Source organism: Acartia tonsa, chromosome 2 (assembly GCF_053477335.1).
Source record: "Acartia tonsa isolate MP-2025a chromosome 2, ASM5347733v1, whole genome shotgun sequence".
In the NCBI taxonomy this organism is placed as follows: Eukaryota; Metazoa; Arthropoda; class Copepoda; order Calanoida; family Acartiidae; genus Acartia; species Acartia tonsa.
In genome coordinates, this window is record NC_137261.1 from 31,720,123 (window position 1) to 31,726,195 (window position 6,073).

The window sequence follows — 6,073 nt, forward strand, 5'->3', positions numbered from 1 at the left end:
GGTTGAACGGTTAGCGATATCCTTCGCAACAGACAAAAAAATACTTACTACTTTATATAATAGGATATCATATTTTCTTTTGTAAATCTCCAATTTAGATTAAACACAGTGATTTCGAATTTTTCTTTGATATTTACAAATTTTACATATTAGTAAAGAAGGGTTTGTGAAAATCCTTTAATCTATTCTTCTCCTTAATTTAGCCCAGCTATTTCAGTGTTTAGCTATTAGTTAATTCATTTAAGTATTATTTTTTTCCATTAGCTTTCAAACTTACAATGTTAATGATTGAAATTCAAGGAACAACTACACAGATAACATTATTAGGAAGGGGAGGTTGATTTTCCATCACGTCTTGGGGCGAAGCCACTAGTCCTTATAATAAGGTAACAGGATGTCTGTCTGTCTATTTGTTTGTTTTAAGTGTGTTTGTTTGTGTGTACCGAAGGATCTTGCTAACCGCTGAACCGATGTGGTTCTCCTTTACAGGGTAGCATCTTATAGGCCCTGGGAAGGTTTATAACTATTTGGGGGGAGGGTACCACCACCCTTCCAAGAGAAAATGCCCCTAGAAAAATATTACCCTCCCCCCCCAAAAAAAAAAAATATTTTTTTTAAAACTAAATTTAAAAATAGGGAAGGGGAGTCGACTCTCCGATTCCCCCCCCCCCCACCCCAAAAAAAATCACCCCTTAGTATTATATACAGAAGAAGAGTTTATTAGCCTCAAGTTTTTTTATTCAATAAATATTGAACTAATTGATTTTTCAGATTTAGGAATGCACCACATAGGTCCCGAGATGTTTTTGAACTATTTTATTTTAAAAAGGGGTTTTAGGGTATAATTAAGCTCTCTATATACCCTTACTAAAACATAGTTCCTAGATGGTTGGTTAAAACACTTTAACAGACGTTTTTTATCACAAAAGTTTGTAAAATTAATGCATGATAGTAGAATTTGATGCCTTCTTAATTTTATCATTTTCTTATGACTATATAAATTTAACTCAATCAAATTTTTAAGAAATTTGGGTAAGTCCCTTTCGTAACATTGCGCCTTAAGGGGCGATTCTTCGTATTTTCACAGTAGCTTTTCTCCTATTTCTAGGGCCAATTACCTAACCCTGTGGGGCAATCACCTAACCCAATATAACCTAACCTAAAATCAACTAACCCAATATAACCTAACCTAAAATAACCTATAAAAAGCCATTTTAAAAATACGAAGAATCGCCCCTTAAGACGCGATGTTATGAAAGGGACTATTCCCAAAAAAAATACTTATCCAAGTTTTACCCTCTCATTAATATTCAGAATATATTTTCTTTTTCTAATTAGAAAAAAATGTTAGGTATGTAAAAGGTAATATTGTAGTCTGTACAAAAAAAATGGTCAATACAGAAATACAAGAGTCTTTTTAAAGCTAATAATTTCTGCACTAAAATATACAAAAAAACTACCGCTTTTTAAAGAATGTCTTGTTTCAGCAACGACTTAAATAAAAAAGGGAGGAGGGGGTAGTTTATCTTTTGTCTCTTATAATTTAGTTCAGGTTAGGTTATAACAGATAATGGTTGGTATTTCAGGGTTAGGGCAATGCAGGTGTAGGCCCTGCAGCTGGTTAAGGCTCACCGCAAGTGTAAGGCAAAGTGAAAAAAAGATAATACATTTTCTCTATTTTCAATTTATGTTGAAATAGGATGGGGGGAGGGGGATTCCAGGGCTGACGGCTGACAGGCAATTTGAGGGAAAAACATGAAAAAACTCTTTGGATCAAGAAGATCAGGTTACTAAGCTTATAAACTGCTAATTAGATCAAATAAATTGATGCTTTGAAAAATAATACTTAAAGATGAACCTACTTTAAGCTTATGTGCTTATAGTATCAATTCAAATGTATATTTTACATAATAACTACTTCGGCGGATGACTGCCAAAAACCATAAGAAATTTTTTTATTATTATTACGATTAAAGTCTATGTTACTCTTATTTGAACAGAAAGCACAAAAATACCTTTAAAACTTTTATTTGTATTGTACCTATTTTTCTAGTAGCAACCTAAATTTTTCCTTGTCACAAGATTTATATTTTTTACAGAAACTATTAACTAAAAAAATTTGTGAAATTTTTCACTGATTCTTAAATCTAAAAACAAAGGTAGGTCTGTTTTTTTTCTATCATATATATTTTGTAATGGTTTCCTGTTATAATGGAATATTTTTTGTAAATAATATCCAAATAGAAAAGTTATTGTTGTTTAACATTAGATTCACGAAATCTTTTCCCTGTGTACATTCATAAAAAAATTTTTTGTAAAAAAAAAGCTTTGTTTTTTATATTATAAGGTTCATATGAGTATTAAAAAGTGTTGCAAAAACAGCTTTGAGGCTGTATTCCTAACAGCCAGCTATGCAAAAGACTAAAAATCTAGCATATCCTAAGCTTTTCAGAATACACATGATATATTAAAAATCTAGCATATCCTAAGCTTTGCAGAATACACATGATATATTAAAAATCTAGCATATCCTAAGCTTTGCAGAATACACATGATATATTAAAAATCTAGCATATCCTAAGCTTTTCAAAATACACATGATATATTAAAAATCTAGCATATCCTAAGCTTTGCAGAATACACATGATATATTAAAAATCTAGCATATCCTAAGTTTTTCAGAATACACATGATATATTAAAAATCTAGCATATCCTAAGCTTTTCAGAATACACATGATATATTAAAAATCTAGCATATCCTAAGCTTTGCAGAATACACATGATATATTAAAAATCTAGCATATCCTAAGCTTTTCAGAATACACATGATATATTAAAAATCTAGCATATCCTAAGCTTTTCAGAATACACATGATATATTAAAAATCTAGCATATCCTAAGCTTTGCAGAATACACATGATATATTAAAAATCTAGCATATCCTAAGCTTTGCAGAATACACATGATATATTAAAATCTAGCTATCCTAAGCTTTTCAGAATACACATGATATATTAAAAATCTAGCATATCCTAAGCTTTGCAGAATACACATGATATATTAAAAATCTAGCATCTCCTAAGCTTTTCAGAATACACATGATATATTAAAAATCTAGCATATCCTAAGATTTTCAGAATACACATGATATATTAAAAATCTAGCATATCCAAAGCTTTTCAGAATACACATGATATATTAAAAATCTAGCATATCCTAAGCTTTGCAGAATACACATGATATATTAAAAATCTAGCATATCCTAAGATTTTCAGAATACACATGATATATTAAAAATCTAGCATATCCTAAGATTTTCAGAATACACATGATATATTAAAAATCTAGCATATCCTAAGCTTTTCAGAATGCACATGATATATTAAAAATCTAGCTATCCTAAGCTTTTCAGAATACACATGATATATTAAAAATCTAGCTATCCTAAGCTTTGCAGAATACACATGATATATTAAAAATCTAGCATATCCTAAGATTTTCAGAATACACATGATATATTAAGAATCTAGCATATCCTAAGATTTTCAGAATACACATGATATATTAAAAATCTAGCATATCCTAAGCTTTTCAGAATACACATGATATATTAAAAATCTAGCATATCCTAAGATTTTCAGAATACACATGATATATTAAAAATCTAGCATATCCTAAGCTTTGCAGAATACACATGATATATTAAAAATCTAGCATATCCTAAGCTTTGCAGAATACACATGATATATTAAAAATCTAGCATATCCTAAGCTTTTCAGAATACACATGATATATAAAAAATCTAGCATATCCTAAGCTTTTCAGAATACACATGATATATTAAAAATCTAGCATATCCTAAGCTTTCAGAATACACATGATATATTAAAAATCTAGCATATCCTAAGATTTTCAGAATACACATGATATATTAAAAATCTAGCATATCCTAAGCTTTTCAGAATACACATGATATATTAAAAATCTAGCATATCCTAAGCTTTTCAGAATACACATGATATATTAAAAATCTAGCATATCCTAAGCTTTGCAGAATACACATGATATATTAAAAATCTAGCATATCCTAAGATTTTCAGAATACACATGATATATTAAAAATCGTCAGGTCCAATAACAGGAAAACAGTTTTTAAGCTAAATAAAAAAAATCGACATTTAAAAAAGTGAATTGAACAAAGTGTACGCAATCAAAAAAATCTACTAAAATTGCGCCAAGATTTGCCTTAGCGCCAGTAAGATGGAGACTTGGACAGGGATATATCTTCTAAAAAAAGACAATTATGTCTATTTTAGAGCATGATTTGTCGTAGAGAGGTTATTAAGTTTCATCTTTAAATGGAACAATAAAACTATATCTGTTATTTGTTAGGGCTTCAGTTTTCAAATTAACATCTAGCTCTTGGTTTTACATTATGTACAGAAAATATAAGGCAATGTTATGTTCAAAAATAGGTTTTTGGTGTAAATGTTGAAAAATCAAGAAAATAGTAGGAATAGATTGGGTATAGCCTCGTATAGCTAAGGAGGACGGAATACACAACGAGATCTTATTTTAATGCATCTCTGAACCAAACCTCGCTTAATGATTTGCATGGTTATATGGTCAAACGTCCTTCAGACAACCAACCCTTTGATTGTTAGACTTTTGTCTGGAAGTACTAACTGTGCATGGTAATGAGTTGTGCCCGATTTGGGCCAAGGCATTCCCCCTTATTCTAACTATTTATGTATCGCACATGACATACCATCAGTAGAAACAATTTTTAACGTCTTTAGTTGTGACGCAGTGTTCGGACCTATCACCTTCCCGACAATGAGTTCATGCAACACAGCCACAGTCGCGGGTTAGTAGAATGGGTATAACTAGAATTACAATAATACCAGAGAAAGAATAGTCTTCAGGACTTAAATCCTAGTCCCTTAGGTGGAGTTAACACTGTGCAAATTCTTAGACAAATTATTATTTTAAGGTCTTTTTTTGCAAAATTCTAATAATAACTTATCTGTAGTTGTATTTGTAAGACAAAATTTTAGAAAAATTGTAAATGAAAAAACGATAAATAAACAGTTTCATAATTATGGGAACGTGTAGTTTCAGTAGTCTCAAATAGAAGCCGAGAAAATGATGTTTCCAACACTTCACGTCTTATGGACACGCAGACGGAATTATATAATAGCTTCGCTACTGTGCCCTTTTTTTGTTGGGGTCATATTTTCTAAGGGCGATTTCTCTTGGGAGTATGGTGGACCCTTCCCCCCAAAACAGTTATAAAGTGAGATCCTTCGGTACACACACACAGACAGACAAAGATCCTTTTACTTTATTGTAAGAGATTGACATTTAGATTAAAACATACGAGAAATTAAGTATAAAAAGGAGATATACATCAGTCAGGGAGAGGACATTGGAAAATTATACTTTACCCAAGTATTTCATTCGTTGGCTTGGGTGTTTTCATTAAATCTTAATGAGTTGGTACAAACGAATACCTAGTGTTCAAACTTTTCAACAATCAATTTTTATCTACAGAAGAAATAATATCATAATTTGGGATTGTAAATCAATTTACCTCCGTTTTCTTATCCTTAGAGATCCCTGGGAATCTAATAAAGAGAGGTAGAGAGAGAGAGAGATAATGAAAGTTGAAAGAGAGAAAAGTACTGGTCAACAAAAATTTCCGGCCTTTTTTTATATTCTTAAATTCTATGTTTGCATACCTAAGATTTTATTTAAATCGACAAAATTTTAAATTGCACTTTTTCATTTGTTTCCCATGATGTATATTCGTAGATAGAATAGTATACGATAAAATTAGTTTAGTTATGCCTAAATTTTCTGTTTTGTCAATCATGACTTTTTCAACTCATAATGAGAATAATAATTTCAGAAGTCTTAAGACAAGTTTGACCGGCCTTAAACTGCTTCAATGCCGCGCGCGCTACTGTGCGCGTGTGTTTCTGTACACAGCCTGTGTGCGTGAGTGTGTGTTGACCAGCTTTAATTACATTCACATAAGGCGTGTCAAAAAAAACTTTCGAAAAAAATG